This window comes from Equus quagga, chromosome 20, assembly GCF_021613505.1.
Source record: "Equus quagga isolate Etosha38 chromosome 20, UCLA_HA_Equagga_1.0, whole genome shotgun sequence".
Lineage (NCBI taxonomy): Eukaryota > Metazoa > Chordata > Mammalia > Perissodactyla > Equidae > Equus > Equus quagga.
In genome coordinates this window covers 8,606,680-8,621,247 of record NC_060286.1, presented here as the reverse complement: position 1 = coordinate 8,621,247, position 14,568 = coordinate 8,606,680, and positions in this window count along the sequence as shown.

The window sequence follows — 14,568 nt, the reverse complement described above, 5'->3', positions numbered from 1 at the left end:
CTTGAGTGGAGGTTAAAAACTTAAATGTTTACACATCTGTGTGTGTGTGTGTGTGTGTGGCTACCTTGAAATATTTTTTGTGAAACTTTCAATTTGTGTTTCATTAACTAGCACTTCTTCCTTCTAGGCAAGCCTATATTTGACAGTCTCTTGATCCTTCAGTCCTCTGGAATGCCTTTAATAAAATTCAAACTGAAAGGTAAAATAATATAAACATTATATTTCTGTAAGTCTGTTAACTAATTTCACTGAGGTTTTGGGGTTTTTTGTTTTTCTGGGGGTCTTTTGGGGTTTTTTTGCTGAGGAAGATTTACCCTGAACTAGCATCTCTGCCAATCTTCCTCTGTTTTTTAGTATGTGGGCCACAGCACAGCATGACCACTAACAGAGCAGCATAGGTATGCACCTGGTAACCAAACCCAGGCCGCTGAAGCAAAGCACACTGAACTTAACCACTGGGCCACTGGGGCTGGCCCTGCCATCGTTTAAAACTAATATCATGTGGATCCATTTATACACAAGTCTTTCATATGTGCTTCAAAGGAAATACTTTCTGTGGACAGAGGCAGTGAAAGCATCACTGAGCCATTTCAGGGGGGCACTTGGACAGTTGCACAGGGATGTGCCTGGTAGAGCCTGTGCGTGCATCTGTGCATGTGTGTGTGCACCCACCCCTGGTGTGAGTGCACAGGGAAGAAGAAGAAGCAACTCAAAGAAGCTGATGAGCCCTCCTCCCATTCTGCACCTATTGATAAGACACCAATGATCAGTGGGCTCAGAAGTCTTGCCTAGAGAATCTTAAACTTTTGTCCTGAAAATAACTAATATTCTGATGGATGTGAAAAATTCAACACCTGAAATTGAAATCAGACAATTAAACAAGATAATCAGAGGTCCTGAACTTATCTGGCTTGTTTAAATATTGCTTGATAGAGCCATCTAATTTCCCCAAGAATATGTATATTTAAAAATCTTATCGCATTTTCTCGTAAGACACATGTTAGCCAGAACTAAAATTTATTCCAATGAAGGAAAAGTTGTTTCAATGCAAAATACCAACAGTTAATCCGAGCCATTCCCAGTAACCTGAGTAATTTCTTAGAAAATGCCTCTGGGAATGGAAATAGCCAAAACCAAAACCAGAAATCCCTAACTCTGGACATCTTTGAATCATTGCTTGAAAACTTATTTTTGAAGTATGCTTTTCAGATCTCTGGACAGATGGCATTGCTGTGGAATCTTCAAATCTACTGCTAATTTGTTTTCATAAATTTTCTAAACAACAAAACATGTTGAACTGGTAAGAAATCTGCTTCTCAGTATCTTGTTTTTTAATTGCTAAGCAATTATAAGCTCTGATAGAGCAATAAAAGAATCTTTCCAGTAATATTAAGCCTTTGATGCATGATTCTTAGAGTGGTGATTCCAAAGGCTGAAATGGTCAAGTACTGGGTAGTTTATTCCTAATACTACAAACTTACTAGAGATATGATACTTAGATGCAACTTCGATAAAAGTTGGGTATCCGTTATCAAGACATCTTCCGAATGAAAAATGCAAACATTGGCTTTTATCAACTCAAGTGGAAAAATGTAGACTATCAATAAAAATTTTCTACAAAGACATCTTTAATGCTAATATTGGCATTTACAAACCAAATCAAGGTGGCTTACTTTCATTACAAAAAATGTTTAGTTGCTTTAACACAGAACTTAATGCAGATTTCCTTTTCTTTGTATAGATGAGGGTTTCCAGATAGTAACACAAATAATATGAGTCACTTAGATGTCAAAGTCTGGAAGTCACACCAAAGAAATACAATGAAAAGTCTAGAGCATAAAATATTTTGTCATGGAGTTTGGTAAAACAAGATGGTCAGTTAGGCATACAAAAATCCTCTACGTCCTGAGCTGAATAAAAGCACAGCAAACAGCATTTCTGGAGGACAACATAGTGATATATACCAAAAGTCTTTAAAATGTTTTACCCTTTGATCCAACAAATGCTCTTCTATGAATTTATCCTAACAAAACACCAAACAAGTGAACGCAGATAAATTTTCAGCGGTCTTCATTACAGAGTCATTTGGCAACAAACCAATTTCCCAGAATAAGGAAATAATCAAATTATAGTACATCCGTACAATACAACTCTATAAACCTCTGAAGGCAATAATGTAGGTAATGGTACATACAGTTTACACAAAAGATGTTAGCAATGTAATGAGAGAAAAAGTAGGTTGTGCAACCTTACGTAAAACATGCATAAGAAATACATTTCATCCCACAACTAGAAGGACCTGCAACTAAGATATACAACTCCGTACGGGGGTTGGGGGGTGCGGTTGGGGAGATAAAGCAGAAGAAAAAAAAAAAAGAAAAAAGATTGGCAACAGTTGTTAGCCCAGGTGCCAAAAGAAAAAAAAAAAAAAAAAAAGAAATACATTTCTACTCATGAAACATGCACCTCTCTATGTAGAGGGTGGGAAGATGGGTTTTAGGCAGATTTGACAGGTTTAAATTTAGTTTTGTTTATGCACATTTTTCCAATTTTTACGTAATGAGTATATATAGCAAGTATAATAAAAGTATTTTAAATATGTAGTAAGATACTCTTTTTGGACCAGCGTAAGTAGCATCACTGTGACACGTGCTATCAGCTTATGTGTTTTAGTGTTTTCTCTTAAAAGAAAGTCAAGATATTAGATGATGATTTTCGGGTCTTTAACTTCTTAAATTAGCATCATAATTTGTCATTGCAGTGCTGTTTTTCACATCTCACTTGTATGTCTGACTAGCTAAAATACTTGCATTTCCATGTGGATAATTCCTATGGAATTTAAAATTTACTGTTTTATTATTCTAAGTAATACACTAGCCTGTGAATTTTATGTATGATCATGAGCATAATTAAGAAAATGTTTCTTTTAATCCTTTAATATGGAATTATTTCAATAATATTATAACGAAGCAGTTTCCTCTTGTATTAGATATTGATTCTCTGGATGTTAATTTTGCATACAAATGAATAGAAATATTAGAAAGAAAAAAATTCCAGAAAACAAAGAACTGAAGGAATAAAGACAACCATGTGTCTCAGACTACTTTTCTTCTAGCAGCAACTAGTGCATCTCTTTTATTCATTTTTTAAATTACCGTTTTCAGCCTATGAACCAAGTCATTTGTATAAACTGTTTCAAAGCACAAACTTTTAAAACACCAAAATAACTTGACGTTTAAAATTATGGAAACACTCTAGCTGAAAGATGCTAAATTATTTTCCATATACATTATGCAACTATTATTATGTGAAAGTGATAAATAAAAGATATAAGGGTAGAAAATAAATCTTGTGTATTCTCCTTTTCTCTCAGCATGACCCTTCAGAAATGGGTACTCTGAAGGTTTGCATACATTTGTTCTGTATCATTTTTGATTCTCTTTCAGCTAGACTCGTGAATATGAGCTTTCTTCTCACTTTTATCCAATGTCAGTTTCACAGTGGGCTTCACTGTGCTGCCACTGAAGCGAGACACAGGTTTTTGCCTCACCTACATTCTACTAACTTTTTGCGTTATATATTTTACTGAGAAGGAATAGATAACATCTCTTCTCTCTCCCTCTTTATCTTTCTTGTGTTAACAATATATATACCTAGTAGTATATAAAGCTTATCTTTTTTGCTAGAGGTAGCTCTCTAGGTCTACCCTTGGGGTACATGGGGCCCCAGGCAAACATTTTTGCAGAGTTCCCATAGGTCCTTGTGAAGTATAATGATTTCTTCTAGCATAAGAGATAGAGAAGTGGTGCTTGTGTATTTGCTTATTGTCTAGTCAGTGCACATGGAGATTCTTCCTAGTGTACAGGTACCAATTCTTTCTGTTCAGGTCCAGGAAAAATTTCTTCATTTTCTTTATTGTCAAATATGCTGTTCCAAAATAATTTCATATCTCCCACCAAGAGAAAAAGATAGCAATGTTATTAACTCATGAAGGTACGGCTTTGGGAAACTGTATTGAAACAAACAAATTCTCTTGCCTCTACAAGCATCTCTACTAACCATTCAGCCAATGCTGGTAATACCATTCCTCATGAGGTTGCCTCATTTCCTCATGTCACCCGTGGATATTGACTTTCAATGACTCTTTCAAAGATTGTTACTGGGCTTCATTGATGATAACCACAGATGCAAATCTTACCCAGAGTATGTAGGAGAACGTGAATGAAAGCTTGGCTTTTGATCATGTTGAATGTGCCGTTTAGAATTTTATAGCATAAAAGCGGAAGGACACATGTCCTACCCATATCTTCTCTTAAACTCTTTAGCCATTATCACTACATTCCTAGAATATGATCTTTTTCAACATTTACCACACCTGTGCCTTCTACACACTGCCACCAGAAGGAAACAGACAAGAGGAGAGACTAGTGACACCATTTACACAAGAAATATATCCCTCATCTGACAAAACTTAGGACCCACCTGAGAGAGTAGTGTCACCACATGGACTGGAGACAAGAAAGGGCCCATTGGCACTGAAAAGCTATGGTTTCAGAAGTCCTCAAAGGAGACAGATAAAGCCACCCAGCAGGACGCCTTACATGTGGTATAGAGCTTACAGAGGGAGTGGGGCATGCCAGCAGCAGGGAGTAAATGGTAGATGCTGTAGACCTGAGGCAGCACTGATGAGAACACAGGTGGGTGAGAACTCCAGCCTGTGGGCACAGATGAGGGGATAGACAGCCACCAGCCCAGAGTCTTGAGGCTTCCCTGGGTCCAACGTGAGTGAGAGTTGTATCACTGAAAATCAGTGTCAGGACCATTCCAGTGGCCCAATCTTCTGTGATCCCGAGAAAAGAATATTATAGACTGGACAAAACCCTAGAGCTCCTAAGACATCTCATCTTAGGAGCTGAATGTAGAGGGTTGGAGAGCATCCTAAAGGATAAAACAGAAATGGAGCCCATGTGGGTCCTGGAGTGGGCTGGGCTGCCCTGCATGGACAGCATTGCTGCTTGAGGCCAGTTCAAGGTACCAGAGGGGACTTCAAAGCACAGGGTCCCTGAGGCATGGGGCTAGGGCAGGGCCCAGCTTGCCCACATCTAAGGGTGGTACTCTTCTGATGTAGAGCTCTGTGAAAAGGAAACTGAAACATATTTTGGTACCCCTTATTTGGCTAGTTAGAAGTGGTAAATAATGTATTTTTCCATAAGTATTTTGCATTTTACGAGCCATACTAGTGTAGCCAGTACTAAATGTACTGGTAGCCACTTAAAAATTATGAAACTGTAATAGCGCGGCTTCATTTTTGACGTTTGACTGCTGACAGTATTCAAGTCCCACAGGTCCCACTTCCTCTTCTGCCCCACATTTAGGCAGGTTGATGAGAAAGCCCAGGCACTCCCTCCTCCAGCCCTGGCAGGAAGTTCAAGCCAGTCATGCCCTGTCCTACATGTACGAACCCTCGCCTCAGCTCCACCTCCCAGCCACAATCAACACAAGCCAGTCTCCTTTCCCTGCTCTCTAAAGCCGTTTTTGAACCTGCTTGGGAGCCTGCCCCATTCTCCCCAGAAATCCTCCCTATGTGAGTAATAAACTTTTTCATATCCTCTTGCAGTAATGTGCCATCATCAGTCTCAACAACTGAACTAAACTGGGTGTAGGTGGGAGGCCATCTTGCTTCTGTGAGGTGATCACAAAAGAAACAATTTAACAACCTGGTATTTGCAAAGCAGAGAAGGATGTTAATTGTAGGATAATCTGAGAGAGCCTGGGCTGTTGCAATGAACCAGATTTAGCAGTTAGCTTTCCTCTACCCTAAGGTGCGGATTCCTTTTACAATGAATTTTAAGTATATCCAAAGTTTGATCCAGGGTAAGTCTGCTCTCTACAGACTGACTGGCAACCTCAGTGGCCTTTTGGGAGGTAATATAAGGGCCCCTAGCTCTAATAAATTCTAGCCTAAAACAATTGTAGCAGCTTCGGCTACACTTGTATCAGCAGATTGCTTTCGGAAAGGAACGTGTGGTATTCAAAAACTGTCAAATAGTTACATATGCTTCCCCTAATCTAAGGCCTATGGTTTAGTTGTAGCAAGCCTGCTCCCAAAGCAAGAATGGATTTATTACCTTCAGGTTTGCCATTTTACTTCTGAGCTTTAACCAGAGATTCTCTAGGCGCGGTATAAACATAGACATCAGCTACCATTCCAAAAGATGCATCTTGAGGACTCCTTGACTTTTTTTTGAGCTAACAAAATCCATACTCTACAAACCATGTAGTATAATGAAAAGATCAAGGGACAAGGATTCTGACATGGGTCCTAGTTCTTGTCCCCTCCCTCTCCCCTCCCGAAATAGGCAACTTTGGAAGCATTATTTAACTTTTCTGTAAGAGGATCAGTGATGTCTCTTCCATATGCAAAAGTCTGTGATCTATTGTCTTGACAAACATAAAACTAACCAAAGGAAATGTGCAAGAAGGAGAACAGAATATTGTTGTAGTATAATAAATACAAATGTTTGACTTACATCGATGGAAATCTCAGGTCATTCAAATTTTAAGTTGAAAATAGGAGACATATAACCTCTCCCCTCCAATATTCTGGTGACTTCCACTGCCCAAGATCACACTACTAAATGAATACAAACCAGAAGTGTTTCCCAGCTACCCTGACTCTTGGAAAAATTACTTACGAATACAAATCTTATCTCACAATACGGGTCCTAAGATGTCTTCCTTTACTCTCTTTGTAGATTTGTCCCAATGGGTCACACAAATACTCTTGTGTGTGCCACAGTGTTAGAAGCGTTGGAAAACATTACATCAGAATGGTCCAAAAACATGGAAATTTTCTGGGTCTTAGAAGTTAGAAATAACATAATGGTGAAATTATTTTGGATAAGAACTTATTTAAGCTGATTTTTTAAAAAATACTTTTTAGTAACTTCCATATAAGCTGCCTAAAGCCTTGTAGCCTAATGGCCTAGTCTTTGTGCTGTGACTCATTTTTAAAGCTGACTCTGAAAATATTGAAAAATAACATAGGTCCTCACTGAAGGTTTCCATGAAGAGGTAGCACAGTGACTTTACAGATTACTTTATACAGATGAACTTCCTACCAATTCTCATAGGACAGTTGTCTCCTCACCAGTTTCACTCTGATAGGACAGTGGCTCCTCCATGAAGCCTACTCACATTGTATTAGTGGTTTAAACATGTGTCCGTTACACCTGTCTATTGCCTGCTCTCCCACAGCCTCTTTGTGAGATGAGAAATTTAATGTGCCTTCATTTCTTTCATCACCCCACTACTCTCCAATTATTTCTGAAGTTATTGTAGATACTCAATTCAGATTTTTTTGTTTCATATATATGTACGTGTGTTATGTAACTTCTTCATACAATATCAAAAATAATTTGGATAAATGATCCTGGTATGTACTTCTATTACTTGCCATAGTTTCTTAATTCTCTTTTTAAGTTGTGATTTTTTTTTTTACTTTGCTTTTTATATTCATGAAGGCCAAATGAGTGGTATATGGTCCGAGTCCCTGCATGCTTTAGAATGTCTGTATGTCCCACATATAAACAGTAGGTTACAAAATCTTTCTCTCAAAATTCTATAGCTATTGCTTCATAACCATTTAACATAGTCTTTTTTTTTTTCTTTTTTCCATTGATGATAACATGCTTTTATCTCTCTGGATCCCTAGAGAACATTTCCCCCTTATTTTTATTTAAATTATGAGACATTTAAACAATAACATGGGGAGCATTACTTCTTATTTCACACCCTGTCCATATGTCTTCCATATTCTTCTTCCCAGGGTATAGGAAGAAGGACTCCTTCACATTCTCTCAGAAGGAGTCACGGAGAATTTCCTTGGATCTAAATTTCAGTTCAGTAATTTTTTCTTCTGCTATATCTAATTTTTTAATTCTCCCATTAAGTTTTTCAATTCAGTAACACACACACTCTCTTTTTCTCTCTCTCTCTACATATATACATTTGTTTGTTTCTGGAAATTTTGTTTGGTTCCTTTTTGAATCTGCTCATTTTTTTGTTTTTTAACCTCATGTTACCTTCTTCCTTCCTTGTTATTTCTTCTCCTTTTATTTTCAGATTGCTTCTGTGTTTCATCTTCCAGGCATTCAGAAATTGTCTCTAGTGGAGCATCAAGTTTTAAGCAAATTTCTTGGCTTCAAAATTCCCTCATTTTATGTCTGGAATATTTCAGACTTTACATTTGTATAAGCTACCAACTTTTTGTTTCCTTTCCTCATGGGAGATTTTTTTCCCTCACTATAAAATAAGCAGAGAACAGCATTTTTGTCATCTCTTCAGTTGGTAAGAGGTTTCTTTTTTTATTATTTATTTATTATTTTACTATTCTTTCACTGAAAATATAGCCTTTTGTGAGCCTCAACTAGCATGAGGTTAAGGCCTTTTTTCTGACTCTACTTGTGTTTCTGGATCCAAGAACAGCCACATCCTTTGAAGATGCTTGCAAAGTCAGCTTACCTATCTCTTTGGGCTCTTTCTCCATTTCTACCGCCTTTGAATTTCCTATTCCTTCATGTCAGCTCAAACACACATTCAAAACAGTTTTTAGATTAGCTTATGAAAATTTATAGGAAGAGGATTTCTGTGTTACCTGATCCTAATTCTACAGAATCATAACTGGAAATCTTAAAATTCTTTATTTATCCTTGAAATAAAATTTTTTCCAGATTCTATCAAGTTGTGGGATCACCTTATTTCCTTTTTCTGGTATATGGTGAGCCCTTTCAGTCTAAAAACTGTACTTTTTTCAGTTCAAGTAAATTTTCCCTCATTATTTCTTTGCTTATACTCAATCAATGCTGATTTTTCTTCAGGAATTCCCATTATGTATATAGATATAGATATTTTACACTTTTTCCTCCACATTGCTTATATTTTCACTGATGATAATTTATCTTTTTCTCTTAAGAATATTAGGGGTTTTTTAAAAGTTAAATTTATAAAACCTAGTTTTAAATTTAATGATTCAGTATTCTATGGTACTTCGACTTCATTTTAAAAATACAGAAACCATATCTACTGGGGAGGAAGGAGTTAAAGGAGATAACCTGTAATCTACTCCTCTCCTCCTTACTGAGAAGATGATTCCTGGGGGTGAGGTGGAAGCAGATGACTTAGTCTAATATTGCAAACATAACTAGAGACCCAGGGAGGTACACTTATCATATCTGCTAGAAATAGTATCTTTATTCATGGAAAGTTCTTGACAGAATGTTCCTGGCTCAGGATTCCTTAGGGTAAAGATGCCTGAGATCCGTGGATTTATGAGGGATGGCTCCCTGAAGAATGCTATGGAAGCTAGAAAACTTTCTGAGGTACAGATGGGGATGTTACAAAACACTGTGCTGTATGAAATGACCCACAAACCTCACTTAGAAACCTCATCTGTTATAACAGTGAGAGAGTGCTTGTCTGATGCAGAAAGGAATGATCTGGGGAGACAGGAAGGATGTGTCAGACCCTCTGCCTGATTTCCTCTACCCCTCGATCACTTATACTTTTGAAGTTATTAGTAAAGCCCAATATTGGGAAAATTTCTGATTTGCCAGTGTTAAATTTGACAATCTGATCCTTTGTGTGACTTCACCCATCAACAATAGGATAGATAAATAAATTGAGCTGTGTTCTAGTATATAATGGTATATAATTAGTCTATAATTGAATACTGTATACCAAGGTCAGCAAACGTTTTCTGTAAAGGACCAGATAGTAAATATTTTAAGCTTGAAGGTCATACAGTATCTGTTGCTACTGATCACACTATTGTTGCAGCATGAATGCAGTCATAGGCAATATGTAAATGAGCAAGCATTGTTTACAAAAACAGGCAGCAGCCTAGATCTAGCCTGAGAGCAGTAGTTTGCTTACTTCAGCAGTATAGGAGTGAATGAATGATTAACAGTTATACCAAGAATGTGGATGGATCTCACACATACAAAACTGAGCAAAAGACAATAGATATAAAAGAGTATCTAAAGTGTAATTTGATTTATATGCAATATAAAAATAGGCAAAATTAACCTATTCTGTTCTAATTAGCGACTAGAAAAAACATGTGTTTCTATAAATCTTTCTCCTCTTTCTAGTAATAAGTCACATTTTAGAGTCCATTTTAATGGCTATGGTTCTTCCTATTACTCTTCTTTTGAATTATTGAGTTTTTTCATATGTCTAGAGTGGGAATGTTATGTTTGTCTTTTACTGAGACTTGAGCTGGGTTCTTAGAGATCATCTAGATCACTATTTAAATACTTTAGAACCAGGTGAGAGAAGAAAGAAAAAGTTTAGATTTCCTTCTGCTTCACTTGGATGGATCAGAGTTCTTCTTATCTGTTGGAAACTGCAACACAGAACCCCTGAAAGAATGGTAGGTAAGCAAGAGAAAGGACTAGCCAGAAGTGAGTAAGGAAGATAGGCTTAATAGCAATGTGCGGGACAAATCGCGTTGGAGAAAGGTTAGAGGTTGGGAGACTCTCAGGAGACTACTGCAATAGTCCAGTGAGACAGCAAGGGCTTGATCTAGAGCAGTAAAAGTGGGATCAGAAAAGAGATTTAGAAAGAAGTTGAAGAGATAGAATTGATAGACTATCTATTAATGGTAATACTGCCCAATTGAACTTACTGGTCAATGAATCAAACTGTGAATTTGACCAAAATCTGTCATTAGAAAATTGCTCAAACTTCTTTTTATGGTTATTGCACTTCTGGAGATGAGGAAAACAGGGTAGAAAGAGTGTTGTCTTTCACCTATCATAAGTGATAGGACAGTAAAAGCACCTGTCAGGGCAACACATTCTGGCCAAAAACATGTTTTTACTCCTAGTGTTACTAAACTTTATTTTGCTACACAAGATTTGAGCCAATTAGAAATTGTATCTACTTCAAATAAACAGGTCTTAGGGTCAAATTAGCCAATCAGAGGTAAGTCCATATTTTGTATAAAACCAAATTGAGGAGACAGGCTAGCAAGGATCAGGCTTTTGGTTTTGTTCAGTTGTTTATTATTGAAAAACCGTTGAACTAATTTAGTGACATAAAACAACTGCCATTTTATTTTTCTCACAGATTCTGTAGGTCAGAAATGTGGACAGGGCATTACATGGATAGTGTGTTTCTGCTTCACAAAGTCTGGAGTCTCAAGCAGGAAGATGTGAATGACTGAGAATGATGCAAATAGCTGGGAACAGGAATCACCTGGAGGTTTTCTTACTCATATAGCTGGTCTCTAGGTGAGATACCTCATAGGCTGGACTTTTAACAAGAGGACCCACCAGTGGTCTCTCCACGTGGCTCAGATTTCTCACAGAATGGCAGATGTGTTCCAAGAAAAAGCATCCAGAGAAAGTATCAGTAGACCATTCCAAGAAACTAAGGCAGAAACTGCAAAGCTTCTTTTAACTCAGGCTCAAAAGTCATGTGGCATCACTTACACTGCATTTAATTACTAAGAGGTTTGCCAGTGAAACCAGGGCAGATTCATGCAGAGGGAATTAGATTCCACCCCTTCATGGAGAAGTGACAAGGTTATCATACAGAAAAAAAATATGTAGTATAGGAGAAATTATTGTGGTTGTTTTAGAAAACACAAACTTGTACAGATTGCAATGACAAGAAGAATCAGAAATGACTCTAAGAATTACTAGCCATGGTCATGGAGTTGGGATGCTAAAGAATCCAGCTGATTTGTCTGGATGACTCCATGATATGTGACCAACTCTGTGTCTTGACTTTGTTCACACTTAAAGGAGTGTTACTATTACCACATCCAATGCCATTGGTCTTCAGTCCGAGGGGATTATGCAGACTGTGGGAAAGTCCTCCTATTGAAACTAAAGGTAGGAGGTGGATCTATTACATCTTTTTTTAAGGATTGAATCCCCATTAAGCTCTCTTTATTGTTTAACAGAATGAATATTGTTCAATTCCTTTGGCCAGCATGGTTGAGCAGAAAATATTAAGGCAAGTGCTTTGTGACTTCCATTGCAACAAATGGGCAGACACCAAGAAACCGGGTGTTATAATTTTAGACTCTTTTTTTTTCCATTATATCATACGATGTCTCCAGGCACATATATGTGGGTTAAGTGGGAAGGAAAAAAGAGTACTCGGAGATTTTAACCAGACTAACTAGAAGACTCGTGATTACAGTGACAAAGAAGGGAAACAAAAGAATGTGCAGCAACAGAAGAAGTCTTGACTTGAACTGATGGTAGTTTTCATTTTACGAGAAAAATTTTTGTCCAAATACAGCTGACTTGAAACAATTTTATTAGCATTTGGAAGAAGAGATCTAATCTCGTAGTCAATTGAACACAATCCCAACCATGGATCTGTTAATGCAACACATCAATGTTAAAATATAATATGTTCACATGAGGACAGAAATAGAGACTTGCTCTTATAACTTGCATATTAACCTGCTCATTAGAAGAGAACACAACTTGATTTAAGAAAAGGACAATGTAATGGAGCATTATGACAGTAATAAAGTCCCCCCTGCTTATTCAAAGTGTCGGGTTATGCTGAACTCTGCAGTTTGATAATTAGAAGAAATGATGATGACCTGGTAATATTCTGCTGTACCAATGATGTTTATTGTATTCCATATAATTAGCAATACGCTTTATCTCCTTGGTCAAAGGACTTACCATTACATCCTGTTCCATTTAATGAATAGTTATTGAACAGAACTTGTTGAGATGTGTTTCTAATGTTGTTTGACACCCACCCCTCCTGCCATCCCAACCCCTTTACGAAATACTGAGAAATGTGTATAAATTAGATTCTTGGTTCACTAGAGGCCAAAAGAGAAAAATAATATTGTGTCCTATGTGTTCACCGTGAATCAGTCAATATCTTATGAGTGTCATTTATTAGTTTGGGATATTTTAGGCAGCTGTTGAATTTCACAGTAGAGTAGTATGACTGACCTAGATTCAAATCCTGGGTTCTACCCATTTGGTATGTAACCATGAGAAAATTACTCCATATTTCTGAGCCATAAGATTCCCGTTTGTAAATTATAATATATTAACTACATTGTAAGTTTTTTGGAGGGAGTATTGAATGATATAGTGCATGTAAAACACTTAGCAGACTTCCTCACACCTCTTGTGCACTCACTAAATGACATTTCTTACTGCTGATGGAATCTGTGCCCCATAAAAACATCTATTATTTTACCAACACTAATTTAAAAAAATTTTCAGAGAGAACGTTTCTACCTAGGATGGAGAAAGCTGAAAAGAATGTCACACACACCCATCCCCCAAATAAAAACTGGCTAAATGACAAAATCATAACTTTTCTTGAACCCATAAGAGAACTAAAGTTAAAGAACAGCAAAGTAGAGTAAAATCCAAGGAAAAGCTATCTTCTCTGGGAAGAGATGTGCTGTGAGCACTAGCTCACCTGTGGCAGACACTGGAGGTTCTGGGGCCATACAAGCAGGTACGAAGAACCAGCTTAAAATGTTAATGAATTGCTAAGGGCTGAGTATAAGCTAGCGTGGGCGTATAGGACCCCTGGTAGTTAAAGACAAAAGGACTGTTGCAGCCACTCGGGCTTTTTCTATATATGTCCACTGGGCACACATGGGAAAATTGGAGGCAGAGAGACTCCCCTTGCCATAAAAACCTCCAGAAAGAGAGTGGAAACTGCTATGGGAAAGGCATGAAACACCGCCAAAACAATGTTTCCTGAAAATAAAATAAATAGCCTAAGCCACTGTGGAGGAATAGCAAACTCAAGTCTACCCCACGGCAAACCACAAGTAGGGAAAAGTTAAAGGAATAGAAAGACTACCACTAAGGGTAGATCAGAACAAGTCCTGGGCCCATGACCTTATAACAAGAACATTAGAGGTTTCCTAAGCCTGAGGGAAGAGCAGAAAGTTCTCACCCATATAATGCACGGCAAAGATATGAATCAGAGTTTGACAGCCACATGATACAGGGGAGGATCATTGAGAAAACCCCACCTCTGAGACACAGGCAAACAAAATCTGCCTAATACTGAGATATGACAAGGAAAACAAGGAATGCTATTACCTCCCGCAACTACACAAGTCATCATAAAGTAGTAAGCAACAGCAGTCTACCATGTGGAGAGTGGCAAGAGCATGGAGACACCCTTCATGGTGCATATTCAGAGGAAAGGCTGCAAGTTGAGGTGGAACAGCAACATTGAGAAAATCCTTCTTCATCCAAACTCTCACCCTAAGCACACAATAACTCTAAAATAATTGGAATCCAGTTAGACACTGAAGAAAACAATATATATATATATATATACCACATCTTCTTTATCCAATCATCAGTCCATGGGCACCTGAGTTGCCTCTACATCTTGGCTATTGTAAATAATGCTGCAATGAACATAGAGGTGCATAAATCTCTTTGAATTGTTGATTTCAAGTTCTGTGGATAAATACCCAGTAGCTGGATATAGCTGGATCATATGGTATTCCTATTTTTAATTTTTTGAGAAATCTCCATGCTGTTT